Consider the following 16519-nt stretch of genomic DNA (forward strand, 5'->3'; position numbering starts at 1 on the left):
GCTAGGGCGGTCTCCTGCTGACCCACTAATCTGCCCTGACTGGCCAGAGCTTTAAAAAATGTCTCCTTGTCTGCAGGATCCATGGTCGGGTTATTCTGTCACGATTTCTGTTTCTGTCACGAAGGGGGTGGATCCCTCAAACGCAGACAAGGAGAAGAAATGTCTTACACAAAATTTATTTACAGAAAAAATAAATTTCACATCTGCAAAAGTCACAACAAAAGACGCTGGCGAATCTTGCCAGGAAAACGATTAACAAAAAGCGCTTGCAAAACAAGAGCAAGGAGACTATAACGCAAATTCACTTGCAAACAGCGGGACAAGAAAAACACCAATCTCAAATAAACAATAACCCGTCAGCAAGAGCAAACATACTACACACGGCACAAATGACTCGGAAGAATGCAGTCTCTTGGGATATGAAGGCAAGCAAGGCAATAACCCGTATTAATAAGTCCTTTTAAAGGCCTTGATCAGTCATTGACTACAGGTGTGGCATCAGAAGGCACGCCCACCAGTCCCGCCGCTGCCTGCAACAGACCAGAATCATGACAGACCTATAACAGGCTACCCAATGGTTTATATTTTATTGCAGGAAGCTGTGAACAGAGTCTCTTATCTACACGACAAAAGCAATTAGCTAGTGTGAATTTAATTGGCTACTGTCGCTAAGTACAAAGTAGTAGTTCGAAGATAATCACAAATATGAACATAGGTAGATAGGACACGCCTCTTTTGAGATGCATGCCTAAGGTGATGGCGATATTAAGAGGGGCAAAGGCATCAGCGCAATCCATGTGTGTGTGTGGCCAGCAAGAAAACCGAATGAAAAGAGGATGCCATTACATTGTGCATCATGCGATTTCAACAACAGAACTAGAACTAACCTTTCACAGATAAAAATATTGTTTGGCTTTCTTTTCATTTGTTCTGTATTGATAGCATATTTGGGCAAAATGTAAAGCTCATGAAAATAGGTTGAGAAATGAGCCAGCTGCGACTTTCAATGTCAATGCATTCATTGCCTTCCGTTGGAATGTTGCCCCGGCCAACATGGCCGCCACCAGAGCTGGGCACTCGACCATTTTTTGCCGGTCCGGTCGCGACCCTCCACCCTTGACCTGGGTACCCTTCCGGCCTCGACCCTCCGGCCATATTCGTAAACATGGTTGGCCCCGACCTCAGCTTGTAGATCGTTGGCTACATCACTGTGGTTAGATAGAAGCATTGTTTTTGTTTTAATGCCCAATACAAGTAAGCACACAAAGTTGGTGGTGGTGCTTTTGATGTGTTCAGAGGCAATTTCTGTTGTTTGCCCATTTCGCCGAGTAGGTTGAGATGAACTTTTGGCCGCCTTGCGAGCACGTCACACGTACCAGGGCCGATTAGTGGGCCCGATAAAATCCACCTCCGGCCTTGCTTAGTCGAGCCCTTTTAATTCGTCAGCCCCCACCCCTACTCCACAAAATGGGCCTCCGGCCGAGCTGCTATAGCGTGCTGACATATCTTATATTCATATCTTTGATAACACAACACTCATGAACATGGAAAATAAGTGCATATTTTATAAACAGTAAAAATAAACTTCAGGGTTGTCACACTGCAGGGATTAGATCAAAAGTAAATGTATACCTGACAGTTACAGTTGATAAAAATCAAAGGTTTGCAAGGTTAACCTTTGAAATGTTATACAAAATACTAGGGTAATTTCTAACCCCACGTATGGAAAAGTGTGGTGCTAATGCAAAAAAATGCAATTACTTAAAAACTGTAACAAATAGATACAAACCCAAATAGCCCCATGTCAAAGACACCCTATTTGAGGAATACGTGGAAGATTAAATTTACACCAACGCAAACAAGCAAGAACAAAAAAAACAAGCTCTGGGGTCACTTTTGACGCATTTATGCATCAAAGAATTAATACGCCTTTATTGGAACATACATGAGTGGTACACAGATTTTTCAACAGTACAGTTGTTTTCTTGAACTGTCTAGTTTTTATAATCCACCCCCGGCCAACAGCTTTGCGGTTGGAGTTTTCTAACCATGAGAAATGGTGACTACCGCCACCGATGGTGTGGAAGGGTATTACATCTTATGCATGCGCAGAAGGTACTTTAATGGTCAACGTCGCTGTCTGTTGTTGCGGTGTATTCTTCCAGCGTCACGTGTCGACAGCCGGCCGGACGCCACAGGGGGTAAGCGTCTGTCACTGTTGGCCAGCTTCTTTTTGGTCTATCAGGGCCTTAAGTAATTTTGCTTGAATTACGCTCACTTGGAGAACTAATAATAAATCTGTCTGAAATAAATGGACAAGAGAAACAATACACCACCATTTTTTCTTCTTTGACTTAGATCCTGTATGCATAATCATTTGGGAGACAATGTATAACTTCATAGCAACGGTAAGAGCATGACGCCAGCTCTTATTCACAAGTTAGTTGCCATAACAACACAGACTATATTGAATGTGCACTCTGGATGTATTGCACTGTGCAGCCAGCAAAGAGAGGGTTAGCAAGCAGCAGGGGCGATTCTAGGATCAGAGGCTTAGGGGTGCTACAGACAGGTCTATCGGTGCTACAAAGACCGGGGGACAGGAGACTGTATGTGGGGTTTGTGGTCGTGGGGGGGGCTGTTGGGACGGTTTCTGCTCTGCTGTGCATCGATTAGTTGGAGAGGGGGCGGGGAGCACTTATGCATGTTTCTGGAGTAAACCAGCTCCCTACAAAAGTATAACATTTTATACCACTTTTCTTGAAAGGCAATCTCTCCCTTTTTTTTCTCCTCCTCATATAGTGAAATGAAGCAAATAGTAAATCATGTCAATTAATAGCAATGAAGACTGCTATAAATTAAGTGTCTGTGTGGTTTTAAATGTGAGGATCGACATTAAAGTGATAAAATAATATACTGAATACGAATAATACAGTATACAAAAGTCCCCTCCCTGCTCTCTGTCTCACTCTCTCTGTGCTAACAACCAAAAGTAGATAACCAAGCAATGTGTTTTATATCCAATAAGACAATTAAACTAAATAATGATCCAACTTAAATCATAAAAGGATAGAACATTTAATCAAATAGGCCTACTTACCTTAACCTGACACCAAAAAAAACAATCAAAAATCAATCATGAGGCGAGCTGTCTTTCTGTTTGTACACAGACGCACTCACACACGCGCACACACACACGCAGCCCCCCCCCCCCCCCTCCACACACACACACACACACACACACATCAGTTATCTATAGAGCAGCACTATAGGCTTTAATATGAACACAAACACATCGCATAGGCTTGTTTCTCTCATTTCAATCAAATGGGGCACTGGTATGGAGAGATTTGTCTCAAAATGATTCACACAAATACATCCGCAATTTTCACGTGTGTTTCAGATCCACAAGTATATTTGGGTGGGTGAATTTGGTGAGAAATTTTAAAAAATGGCTCAACTAAGACTACATTTATTTTAGTCCGGCCCACTAATCGGCCCTCATGCGTGTGACGTGCTCGCGAGACGGCCAAAAATCATCTCAGCCTACTCAGCCTACTACTGAAAGGTTCCTTTTTAGGCTTCTTTCTACTCCTGCGTCGGCGCGAGCGACAACTGCTGTTATAGGGATTGTGGTATTACCCCCCCTTTCTTTCAACGTAAAGAACGAAAGGACCCATTGGCTGTCCAAAAACATGTCTGGTGTAAAACACACAAGTTAAACAGTAAACCAATGCCTGTATAAACGAAGCACTAATGAGGAATTTACAACAGGTATGTCAAAGAGACTGGGCGGAACCAAAGTTTAGTTCCGCCTTGGTGCGTTTCTTCCGTGTCTGCAACACTACAAGGTAAGGTAACTTTAAACGCACCAAAAACGGTCGTAGATCGATTAAATACGTTTTTTATTTATCGCCGACCATGTAGAATGTTTCCAAGTCTCCAAAAGTATTTATGTATTCGGTCGTAATTATCTCTTTGTTGTCTCCGCACCGTACGTGTGTGTAAGACCACAGGCACGGCACTTATTTAACAAAATATTAGAATTTAACTGTTTAAATTATCCATTCATTTTAATAGCGTTAAAGATTTATCTTTGTTTCTTTATGTGAAATGATATACAGGTCTGCCCAGCTCTGCATTACAGGTTATTCTGCCCGTTGTAAAGTCAATATGTAATGCAGGTTTATATGCAGCCTTAGAACGCCCTCCTGTGGTTGTTTGGTGTTGTTTGCTGACCTTGAAAAGGAAAGGGATACGATATAATGTGTTAATAATTTCACACATAAGTCGCTCCGGAGTATAAGTCTTACCCCCGGCCAAACTATGGAAAAAAAAAAAACGGGATTTATAGTCCGGAAAATACGGTATGTTATTATATTTTTAAGAAATTTAGCTTTGCTTAGGGACCATGTTTTTAATTTGTTAAAAGCAGACTTTTACATGAAAATGCCAAATTTCAACAAAAAGAAGCAGAGAGAAGAATTAATTTAATTAATACATTCTGACCCTTTTAACAGGAATTCTTTACCATTTCACGTTTAAATATCCCAATCAGAAATACTCCTGTTATGATTTTTACCCTCACCATTACTGTTAAGAGGCAAATATTCAATTAATACTATGTTATGAATTTCAGGCCATATCATTAAGCCCTCAAACTCTGTTTAATGCAGTTAAGTCTACCAAACATATGGGAAAAAATATAATGTTACATTTATGCACAAACAACATGTAAAATTAGTACAAGATGGAAAATATTTTTGGGTTAAAAACTGTATTTCTAAAATCACCATTACATTTAAATGCATGTCTATACTTGACATCAAGTAGTTGTCAGGTTCATCAATTAGACATTTCATAACACAACACCAATGAAGAGGAAGACACTCAGTTCCTTGTTACCAGCTCATGAGGAGAGCGGAGAGATAGCACCATTTCTGCTTCCCACTGTCCTGCTGTCCTCGTGAGGGGAACGTCTCATATGTTCTAACCTTATCTCTCCGTAACCTCTCTTTATTAACTTTCAGGATTCCCTGGTTACATGGGTGTTTCCAACCTAAGGGGCGGGGAACTTATGCATGCCATTGGAAACACTTGGACTTGTTTCTCTATGTGTGTGTATGTGAGTGAAAGATTACTGTGTCCATGCATCATAATTACGCCAAAGCATTACATTGCAAAAACATTCAGTCACTTCTAAACCTTATCCGAAGGTGTCAACAAGTCTGATATTGATAGATGCAGAAGCAATTTCTTCATTGCGAGCATATACACTAGCGGAAGCAATATTCTTCTTTGCAGGCAAATATCACATCGTTCTTATATTTAGTTTACAATACAAAAATATATTGAAGACTAAATCACTCAAACATATGTTCATTTAGCATAATCAGCAAATGTGTGATAACTATTTTATAATTATTCCTTCAGTAGTACCGGGGGTTCTTGCCTTACTTGAACCAGAAAAAGGACTGCATACCTCACAAAACCTCCTTAGTGTCCTTGTGTTATTAGAGTAATAGCTTTTTATGTTTTTAACGGTATGTTGGCATTTTCTGTCGTTTTTGAAAATGTTACTGTACATTGTGAATAGTGCACTGAAGCTTGATTTCAAATTGAATCGAAAACGCAATATCTGCCAGAAAAATCGCAATATATTTTTTTCCTAAAATTGTTCATTCCGAGTGTGTGTACATTTAGGTTACTTATCATTTGTAAATATCAAATTCTGCTTGTGAAGTCAAATGTGCTTTTGTGGCTCAGTGGGCATGCACATTTATTTTTGACACGCGACCGTTGTGAGGATAAGCGGATTGGATAATGGATGGATGGATGGACAAACATCACACTGTTTCAAGATATTCGCACAGATAGCTGTTCTCAACATTCATAAGTTGAAAGGCCATCCCTACTCCATCCTCTAGAGTACAGTGTTACTGTCTTCAATGAACGGGAATCTCCCATTTTTCACATCACATTACATCACATCTTTATTTTCGTTTAAAAATTGAAAATTGAAAACCCAAAAAATGAGCTTTTATATGATCTTCTATTATGTGATTATTTAAGACAAGTCAAGAAACAAATATGACCGTAATTTGTTTCCCTCAAGCTTGTTTTGCCTTGACCTTCATCTTCTGCTACCTCTTCTTCTACGCTGCTTCAGCAGTAAACAAAGAGAAGAAGAGCATCTATTTTGAAGATTGCAGTCGGAATCGCTGACAGAAGCCCCTTTATAATTAGACGAGACGGCCTATAGGGTGGGTACTATTTATCCCCCCACCGAAAAAAGCACGAATTACGGACAACGTAAGGGTACGCACCCCGCAGACAGATGACGAATAACGAACACTCAATTTTTAGTAAAATACCCTGCTTTGCAGAGTACGTAATGAAAGATCAGATAAAGGCTCGCTGTTCAATTTCCAATTATATAATATTCCAAAAAAAGCAGAATTGAATATTTACAAATGATTGAGTCATGATAAATGCACACACAATGTTAAAGGGACTGTGGGTACTGTATGGCCATGTTTTCACTAACAAGTGAACAAGTGAAGTGTCAGAGATGGTCTGGAGAGGCCGAGGAGGCCTTAAAGGACTGCTTCAGCACAACTGTGTGGGAAGTATTCAGCGATGCTCACGGGGAAGACATTAGTAGTCTAACGGACACTGTTACAGACTATATAGACTTCTGCATGGAGAACACCATACCCACCAGGACAGTAAGGTGTTTCTCCAACAACAAACCCTGGATCACACCAGACATAAAAGCTCTCCTGAAGGAGAAGAGGAGGGCTTTTGCGTCAGGCAACATAGAGGAGCGGAAGACTGTGCAGCGCCAGCTGAGGAGGAGGATCAGAGAGGGGAAAAGGTCCTACAGGAAGAGGATGGAGGAGCAGCTGCTGCAGAATAACGCCAGGGGAGTCTGGAGGGGCCTGAAGACCATCTCAGGCCACGGACAACCCAAGACCCGGACTGGGGGGGACCTGCAGTGGGCAAATGAGCTGAATCTCTTTTTCAACAGGTTCGATCAGATGCCTGCCTCCACTCAGTCTCTCCTGCTGCAGCCTCCACCTACTCCTCCTGCTGGGCGTGTCACCCCCTCCCCTCTTTTCTCCACAGTCTCCAGCTCCCAGCTACACCAGATAGCCACCACTCCCTCCTGTCCAGCCTTGGCCTTCACAACATCTCAGGTGAGGAACCAGCTGAAGAAGATGAAGGCGAGGAAGGCAGCGGGTCCAGATGGCATCAGCCCCCAGCTCCTCAAATCCTGCGCAGACCAGCTGTGTGGAATTGTCCAGCACATGTTCAACCTGAGCCTGAAGTTGGGCAGGGTCCCCCAGCTACACATGGATCCAGGACTACCTCACAAACCGGCCACAGTATGTGAGGACACAGGACTGTGTGTCTGACTTGCTCCTCTGCAGCACGGGGGCCCTTACATTTCACTACAGCACTGCAGCACTGTCACTTACTTAGAGTATTTTTTCCTCTGTACTATGTACAGGCTGAAATGAGTGTTCCTCATATTTTTTATGTAGATGTAGGTTGGTGTGTATATACATGTGTATATACACATGTTACTGCGTATATTTACATAGGTTTGATCCTAAATGTTTGCCGTCAATGTTATACATTAATGGCCACATTATGCCGCCGCCCCTGTGTGACCTATATCTTTGCTGCTGTAACAATGAAAATTTCCCCACTGTGGGATCAATAAAGGCATTCTTATCTTATCTTATCTTATCTTATATGTTTTTTGATCAGGAAAATGAAAAGAGTTGTCATCTTCTATTTTATCAATAATTTGGGGAGAAATTAGGAAATAAGTGACTCCATGAATAATGCCCCTTGTTAATGAGGTGAATGGCCCCGCCCCCTAGCACTCTATCCCTGTTCGCCCGGAGACACAGGAGTAACCGATTCCAAATCCTCCATCGGAAATCATTGTACTTACATTGCTTATAACGTCCACAAACGGCAATCAATTGGCACCAACATTATGCGGACATCTCTAATAATGCCCACTTCAACAGATCAAAAGGATTAACCGCTCCGTGGTTGATTGATATGAGAATGAGGAAATGTGGAAGTGAGCAGAGCTACATAGATTTAGGCTGGGACCAGCGCACACTGCTTCTTTGCTTAAAAAAAAAAAAAAAAAAAAAACACTGCTTCTTTGCTGATCACGGTTAAGACGGGCGAGGCATTAAACACCAGTCAGGATATTTACAGAGACTGAAGTGGAAATGATACGTGCATTTATTTGGATGAGGAATGGCCCCGGTTTTTCGACTGACAACACGCCGTCCAATTCGGAACGTAAACAGCCGAAAAGGTACGTTCCAATGCGGCCACACTCGGTTGTGGAGTCAGCCTCGCTGGAACTTTTTGTTCGCTGAACATTGACGCTTGATTTTGTGGAGGTGATCATGATGAGATCATGTTTTATGTCAATAAATCCAAACTATTGTGCAGAACACGTTTATACTTTCACAGGTTGAAGTGGACAAGAATAGTAATGCGCATTTGCATTTTGGTGGCGATCGGTCGCCGTTTTAGACAACAGAACTGACAAAGCGAGCAATATTACAACCTTTTTTTGTGATTAAATTGAAAAAAAAGGAAAAAAGATGTTGCAATCAGCTTTTCATTTGTATTTTGTTTTACCATTAATAACTACCAGAGATGGGCACTTTACCCTTTTTGCCGGTCCGGCCGCGACCCTCCACCCTTGACCCTGGGTACTCTTCCGGCCCCCGTCCCGTTCCGCCCTCCGACCCCCCCAAAAATAAGTGTCTGTGATTGATGCCGCCGCGGAAGGGATGCTAACGGCAGAAGCTTTTTAAGGATCATTAGCTGGCTAATTTACTATTTGAACCCGCTGTGGACACGCTTCAAAATGCGCCGCTAGTACTTTATTACTTACCCAACTGCGTGTGCTTACTTCCATTGCGAGCCCTGGTGTTGGTTTTGTCGTATTGTATAATTATTTGAGTCCAACATATGGCCAGAAGTCGCATTCAACAAGTTATTTATTTTCCACACTTCCCTTCATTCACGGCCTTCAAAATAAAAGCATACCAGCAAACCACTGTACACAGCAGGTTTGCTATGGCGTATATCCGGAAGTAGAAGACGCCAGAAGAAGTGCATGAACTCCACCTTGATGTGGCAGCGTCATACTTGAGTGCTGCGAGCAGCTTAATATACTCCCGGACACAAGTTGATTTGAAACAGTTAAGTTCCAAGTCAGGGGGCGTTGCTTCAAAAAGACAGTGACAACAATGGATATCGTGCCTGCTACAAACATAAAAGGCCCGAGATGACTAGACTATGCATTTAATTTCATTGCCAAACTAGTTTGCTTTTGCAGCAGCAACGAGCTGCGTGCTGCATCCTCTCTCTACTCTCCGTGTGGGAAACTGTATGTCATAGAAACATGTGACATAATAAACCGATCAGAGCAGCAACAATTCCTGTTGCGTGGCATGTGTTGCAGACCTGTCGCCAACAGCACAATGCGTCGGTCACGTGAATCAATGCGGCAGTTGTCGCTTACGCCGACGTGGGAGTAGAAAGACGCCTAAAAAGAAGCCTTTCACTGAGTGGGCTGAGATGAAATTTGGCCGCCTCGCAACCACGTCAAACGCTTGAGGGCCGATTAGTTTGCCGGACTAAAATCCACTTCCAGCCATGCTCAGTCCAGCCATTTTTTTTTGGCCCGTGGGCCACTGTCCAAACATTATCCGGCTCGCAGCCTCTGTCATAAAATTAATAACGTCTGGCCTGTAGCCTCGTTGACAAGCGTATAAAATGCGCTCTAAGTGCAATTTCACATTTACACACAAGAGGGAAGCAGCAGCACTCTATCCAACACCATAACCTTGTGTGACCCTTTCTGGATAGTTTCTAAAATGACGACAATGAATAAAAAAGGAAAGTTGACAGCGAGGGCCGACAATTTAAGCAAAGATGTAAATTGGTCTATATATTCACTGAAATATGCAACAACTGTGTCTGCCTCTTTTAGAATGAGACTGTTACTGTTACCTCTTTGCAAAAAGTTTGGATGTCCATGCTCTACATGAAGAGACAGGGATCACACACCGCTGTTGCTCACCACTCGGACCTCCGAAGCCGAGGTAAGAGGGGGTGAGATGGATCAAACCATTTTTTGAGCAAAAGGGAGTGCACTGTTTTTCTGTCATTAGAATATTATGTTTCAGATTTGTACTGTATGTTTTTTTTTACACTTTTCTAGCTTGTTAAAAACAACACACAGTTAAAAAAAAAAAAAATTCAAGATCTCTAACATTTTCGGGGTGCTCAGCACCCCTAAAAATTGGCTAGATACCCAGGGGCAACAGGCAAGCAGCACGTTTGCTGTTAGAGAAGTCTTCCCTTCTTTATTCATGCACTCTAAATGTCACAAAGACTGTTTGAAACTGATAATAATCAAATCACACCGTCTGTCAAACACACAGGTGTCAAACTCAAGATCCAGCCTGTGACATCATTTTATGTGGCCCGCGAAGGCAAATCATGTGTGTTGACTTGACATGTTTCGTTCATCCATCCATCCATTATCTGTACCGCTTATCCTCACAAGGGTCGCGGGGCATGCTGGAGCCTATCCCAGCTGTCTTTGGGCAGGAGGCGGGGGACACCCTGAATTGGTTGCCAGCCAATCGCAGGGCACACAGAGACAAACATCCGCACTCACAATCACACCTAGGGGCAATTTAGAGTATCCAATCAACTTACCATGCATGTTTTTGGAATGTGGGAGGAAACCGGAGTACCCGGAGAAAACCCACGCAGGCACGGGGAGAACATGCAAACTCCACACAGGGAGGCCGGAGCCGGGATCGAACCCACGACCTCTGAACTGTGAGGCGGACGTGCTAACCAGTCGACCACCGTGCCGCCATGTTTCGTTCAAATTGTCTTCATTTTTAATACTACATATGAGATATTGCAAACATTTGTTACCAATCCCTCCTTTTAAATAAATTGAAAAGAGTTTAACAAACTTTTTCACATAGTTGATAGTCGTAAACTTGCGTAGCAATGGACACCCAAACTGCGGTATTCTTGCTGCTGCTGGTGGCTATTTTTTGCGTGATCGTGTCCGGCGACTTGGCTCGGAGCCGCGCCCCCATTGTTTACAGCCGGAATCAGCTGTTAGCACTCCGGGGTTAAACGCCGGGAAAGGAGGAGACGATACCATCCCGTCCTCCCGTCTGTTATCTTGGGGAATGTTAGATCTCTCCCCAACAAGATGGACGAGCTAGCGGCGCTTACCTGGCATGAGAGGGACTTCCGGGAGGCTAGCCTGATGCTATTCACGGAGTTGTCGCTGACAGCGCTAACGCCGAACGTCGTAGAATTGGACGGCTTCCAAATCATACGCGCGGACAGGACGCTGGAGAGTGGAAAGAGGAAATGAGGAGGGCTGGCTGTGTTTGTGAACGAAAGATGGTGTAATCCTGGTCACATCACGATTAAGGAGCAGCTTTGCAGCAGGGATATTGAGCTGCTAGCTTTTGGCATGAGGCCATTCTACATCCCGCGAGAGTTTAGTCATGTGATCGCGGTGACCGTCTACGTCCCACCAGCTGCCAGCGGCGACACAGCCTGTGATGTCTTGACTGCAGCAGTGAGCAGGCTACAAACACAGCACCCAAATGCCCTGATACTCATCTCTGGTGACTTCAATCATGCCTCCCCTTCCTCCTCTCTGCCTTCATTCACACAGTATGTCACCTGCCACACCAGAGACAATAAAACACTGGACCTTTTCTATGCCAACACCAAGGAGGCATACACATCACTGCCCCTCGCCCCGCTGGGCAAAGCTGATCACAACCTGGTGGCTCTCCAGTCTGTGTACAAACCTCTGGTCCGCAGGCAGCCAGCTGTGACCCGTACGGTGCAGAGATGGTCTGGAGAGGCCGAGGAGGCCTTAAAGGACTGCTTCAGCACAACTGTGTGGGAAGTATTCAGCGATGCTCACGGGGAAGACATTAGTAGTCTAACGGACACTGTTACAGACTATATAAATTTCTGCATGGAGAACACCATACCCACCAGGACAGTAAGGTGTTTCTCCAACAACAAACCCTGGATCACACCAGATATAAAAGCTCTCCTGAAGGAGAAGAGGAGGGCTTTTGCGTCAGGCAACATAGAGGAGCGGAAGACTGTGCAGCGCCAGCTGAGGGGGAGGATCAGAAAGGGGAAAAGGTCCTACAGGAAGAGGATGGAGGAGCAGCTGCTGCAGAATAACGCCAGGGGAGTCTGGAGGGGCCTGAAGACCATCTCAGGCCACGGACAACCCAAGACCCGGACTGGGGGGGACCTGCAGTGGGCAAATGAGCTGAACCTCTTTTTCAATAGGTTCGATCAGATGCCTGCCCCCACTCTCTCTGCTGCAGTCTCCACCTACTCCTCCTGCTGGGTGTGTCACCCCCTCCCCTCTTTTCTCCACAGTCTCCAGCTGCAAGGCTACACCAGACAGCCACCACTCCCTCCTACCCAGCCTTGGCCTACACAACATCTCAGGTGAAGAACCAGCTGAATAAGATGAATGCGAAGAAGGCAGCGGGTCCAGATGGCATCAGCCCCCAGCTCCTCAAATCCTGCGTGGACTAGCTGTGTGGAATTGTCCAGCACATGTTCAACCTGAGCCTGAAGCTGGGCAGAGTCCCCCAGCTGTGGAAAACATCCTGCCTGGTCCCGGTGCCAAAGACCCCCCACCCGAAGGAGCTCAACAGCTTCAGACCAGTGGCGCTAACGTCTCACCTGATGAAGACCCTGGAGGGACTGGTCCTTGTCCACCTGCGCCCTCTGGTGAGCTCCTCAATGGACCCACTCCAGTTTGGATACAAGCCTGGCATCAGTATGGATGATACCATCATCTACCCCCTCCACACTTCACTCTCCCACCTGGAGAAGGCGGGGAGCACTGTGAGGATCATGTTCTTTGATTTCTCCAGTGCTTTCAACACCATCCAGCTCACCCTATTGGGAGACAAGCTGGAGTGGGCGGGGGTGGCGCACCACCTCACCACATGGACCCAGGACTACCTCACAAACCGGCCACAGTATGTGAGGACACAGGACTGTGTGTCTGACGTGCTCCTCTGTATCACGGGGGCCCCGCAGGGAACTGTCTTGGCTCCCTTACTGTTCACCCTCTACACCTCGGACTTCAACTACAGCACACCTACATGTCACCTGTAGAAGTTCTCTGATGACTCTGCGATTGTCGGCCTCATCACAGGCGCAGATGATCTGGAGTACAGAGAACTTACTCAGGGTTTTGTGGACTGGTGCCAGCAGAACCGCCTCCCGATCAATGCGGGGAAATCCAAAGAAATGGTGGTGGATTTTGGTAGGCGCCATCACTCCTCACCTGCACCAGTGAATATCCGGGGAGCAGATGTTGAGAGAGTCTCAACTTACAAGTACCTGGGTGTTCATCTGAACAATAAACTGGACTGGAGCGACAACACAGACACCCTCTATAGGAGGAGTCAGAGCAGACTCTTCCTACTCAGGGGACTGAGGTCTTTTAGGGTTCAGGGGACACTCCTCAGGAACTTTTATGACTCGGTGGTTGCATCTGTCATTTTCCAGGGAGTGGTCACCTGGGCAGGCGGCGTCTCGGCCCGGGACAAGAAGCGCCTGGACAAACTGGTCAGGAGGGCTGTCCTGGGCTGCTCCCTGGACTCTGTGGACTCGGTGGGGACAGGAAGATGTTGGCCAAGCTGTCATCAATGCTGGACAACCCGGACCACCCCCTCCAGGGCACCCTAACAGCACTCCACAGCTCCTTCAGTGACAGACTGTTACACCCTCGCTGTGCAAAGGAGAGATTCCGCCGCTCCTTCTTGCCTGCTGCTGTCAGACTCTTTGACAAGAACATTGTGTAGTCTCTACAAACTGGCGGACATTAGTGCAATTGTGCAGTCCTGCACCTGATCTTATATCGTGCAATACCCAACATTCCCCACTACTGTAATACTGTGCAATACTCAACATTTCCCAGTACTGTTAGTCTAGTTTTATTTTTATCCAATGCTGTTGCTTACATTTGACTACAGCACTGCAGCACTGTCACTTACTTAGAGTATTTTTCCTCTGTACTATGTACAGGCTAAAATGAGTGTTCCTCATACTTTTTATGTAGCTGTATGTTGGTGTGTCTATACATGTGTATATACACAAGTTACTGCGTATATTTACATAGGTTTGATCCTGAATGTTTGCCGTTAATGTTATGCATTAATGGCTACATTATGCCGCCGTCCCTGTGTTACCTATGTCTTTGCTGCTGTAACACTGAAAATTTCCCTGTGGGATCAATAAAGGCCTTCTTATCTTATCTTATCTTATTTATTGGCTTCTGATTTCAAAACTAGTTATCCATCAATATGTTGTGTGTATGTGGTAATATAAGGCGATCATACATTTCTATGGGTTCACAGTCGTAATGGCCCCCCGTGGGACACCATAACTATTATGTGGCCTGCGACAAAAATGAGTTTGACACCCCCTAGATAGACCAAAAAGACGCTGGCCAACAGTGACAGACGCGTACCCCGTGGCGTCCGGCCGGCTGTCGGCACGCCACGCTGGCAAAACACACCGCAACGACAGACAGCGACGGTGACCATTAAAATACCTACTGTGCATGCACAATATGTAATACCCTTCCATACCATCGGCATCGGTAGTCACCATTTCTCATAGTTAGAAAACTCCAACCGGAAAGCTGTTGGCCGGGGGTGGATTATAAAAACGTAAACAATACATTCAGTTATATTCTTCGCTCACGATGAACTCCCACGCGAAGTAAACCCTCACGTTCTTGACACGGTATTGTGAAATACTTACATTGTCAACCCTCGCTCTTGTACTTGCAAGAAGATTAAGGCAGTGGAGGCGTGCTGTTTTTCCGCATTTGTCACTTCCCGTTGATGCTCCGAGCGCTGATTTGCTAACAGCCAATCAGAGTGACCAAATGTCACGACTGGTGACGCCGATTCAATATGCTTAACTGCCCCCAAGTTGCTTACGGGTTACAACACTACGACGGTGGCCACTACACCAAACAGACGGCACATTCAGACGCCACGACGCTTCACGACCACAGACGTCGGTTTGGTCTATCAGGGCCTTAACACCTTTCTTCTTTGTGACAGTCAATCACAGCATTTGTCTCTTGGAACTGTGAAGCTTACAACAGAGCTTATGGCTCCAGACACTCATCACACAGTACAGTACTATGGTGGAATGTATTTGACTTTTCCTTTCCATTATTTGCATGTCCCATACAATTAATCAAAAACATCAACATGACATGTGACTGTGTATATTAAAAGAAGAAAAACTTTGGGAAAATAAAAGGGTCATTTGTGACTGTTTCGCTTTAATCCATATTTTCTATCTTCCAATCAATAGGCTGCAGTGTGCCTGCTCCATCTGAAAGATTGGAACCCAACTGAGGGCTGGCCGTTTATTTAGTTGATATCTGTCCATCTGTTTACAATATGGCTTATCGTGTTCAGGGTCACACGGGTGGACTACAACCTCAGCTTGTGATCTGAGGGATGGAGAACGGGGAACTGCCTGGACCAACATCAGGCGAATGTAACCACTACAGCAACCAAAAAATAACTGTGACCTGTTTCGGGTTAAGGTGTTTTGACCAAAGAAGAGAAACTAAGAATTAAGCACACTTTTCACCCTCTTGTTATAGATCTCTTGAGAAAATCTGACTTTGTGGGGGTGGTCCTATCTCATGCAACTGATTCACTGCTCACGCTCTATTATGTTTGTGTTACCACGGGTGAAGCTAGGGGGTGGATACTTATGCTCAAGCCTTGAGTCTGAATTTCATTTAAAATAAAAACATCACAAGGCTGTTTATTTAGACTTGAAATTACACTTGTTAATTAGTGTGCAGATCCGCGCAGTAGACGCATGCCAACTGTTATGTCATATTCATCCATCCATCCATCCATCCATCCATCCATCCAGCCATTCTCTGTACCACTTATCCTCACTGGGGTCGCGGGTGTGCAGAAGCCTTTCTCAACTAACTTTTGGGCAAGAACCATTCACATCTGCGGACAATGTCGGAATGCGGGAGGTACGTGAAGAAAACCCATAGAAGCACGGGAAGAACATGCAAACTCCACACAAGAAGACGCCCGGATTTTAATCCACCACTGCTAAACTGTAAAGCACATGATGTGCTAACTAGTCGGCTACCGTGCCACCCATTATGTCATAGTCAAGCCAAGATCTGAACAACACATTTTTATATAATAACTCTGGGTTTCTGAAAATGGAGGTATTTTATCCAGCTGGATAGCTTTTAGAGGTGACAACACAGTCCAAAAAAATCTATCTAGCTCTAAAGAGAAGAAGCTCCTGACTCATGAAGAATGAATACAACTATTAACATCTTCCATCTTTAAAGTTGTTGCCATCATTA

General features: G+C 44.8%; 1 protein-coding gene across 8 annotated transcripts in view; it reads right to left on the reverse strand.

Annotated features, from left to right (window-relative positions):
- The window catches only part of LOC147140354 (disks large-associated protein 1-like), a 208298-nt gene that overhangs the window by 132246 nt on the left and 59533 nt on the right, over positions 1-16519 (reverse strand). The window contains exon 2 of one of the 8 annotated variants that reach the window (XM_086042254.1): positions 11317-11437. The exons of the other annotated variants lie outside the window; for them this stretch is intronic. The gene's annotated coding sequence lies outside the window, so the exon portion shown is untranslated. The remainder of the gene's footprint in view (positions 1-11316; positions 11438-16519) is intronic. 8 annotated transcript variants of the gene reach the window in all.

This window comes from Filicampus tigris, chromosome 10 (assembly GCF_054856515.1).
Source record: "Filicampus tigris isolate MCC_2025a chromosome 10, RoL_Ftig_1.0, whole genome shotgun sequence".
In the NCBI taxonomy this organism is placed as follows: Eukaryota; Metazoa; Chordata; class Actinopteri; order Syngnathiformes; family Syngnathidae; genus Filicampus; species Filicampus tigris.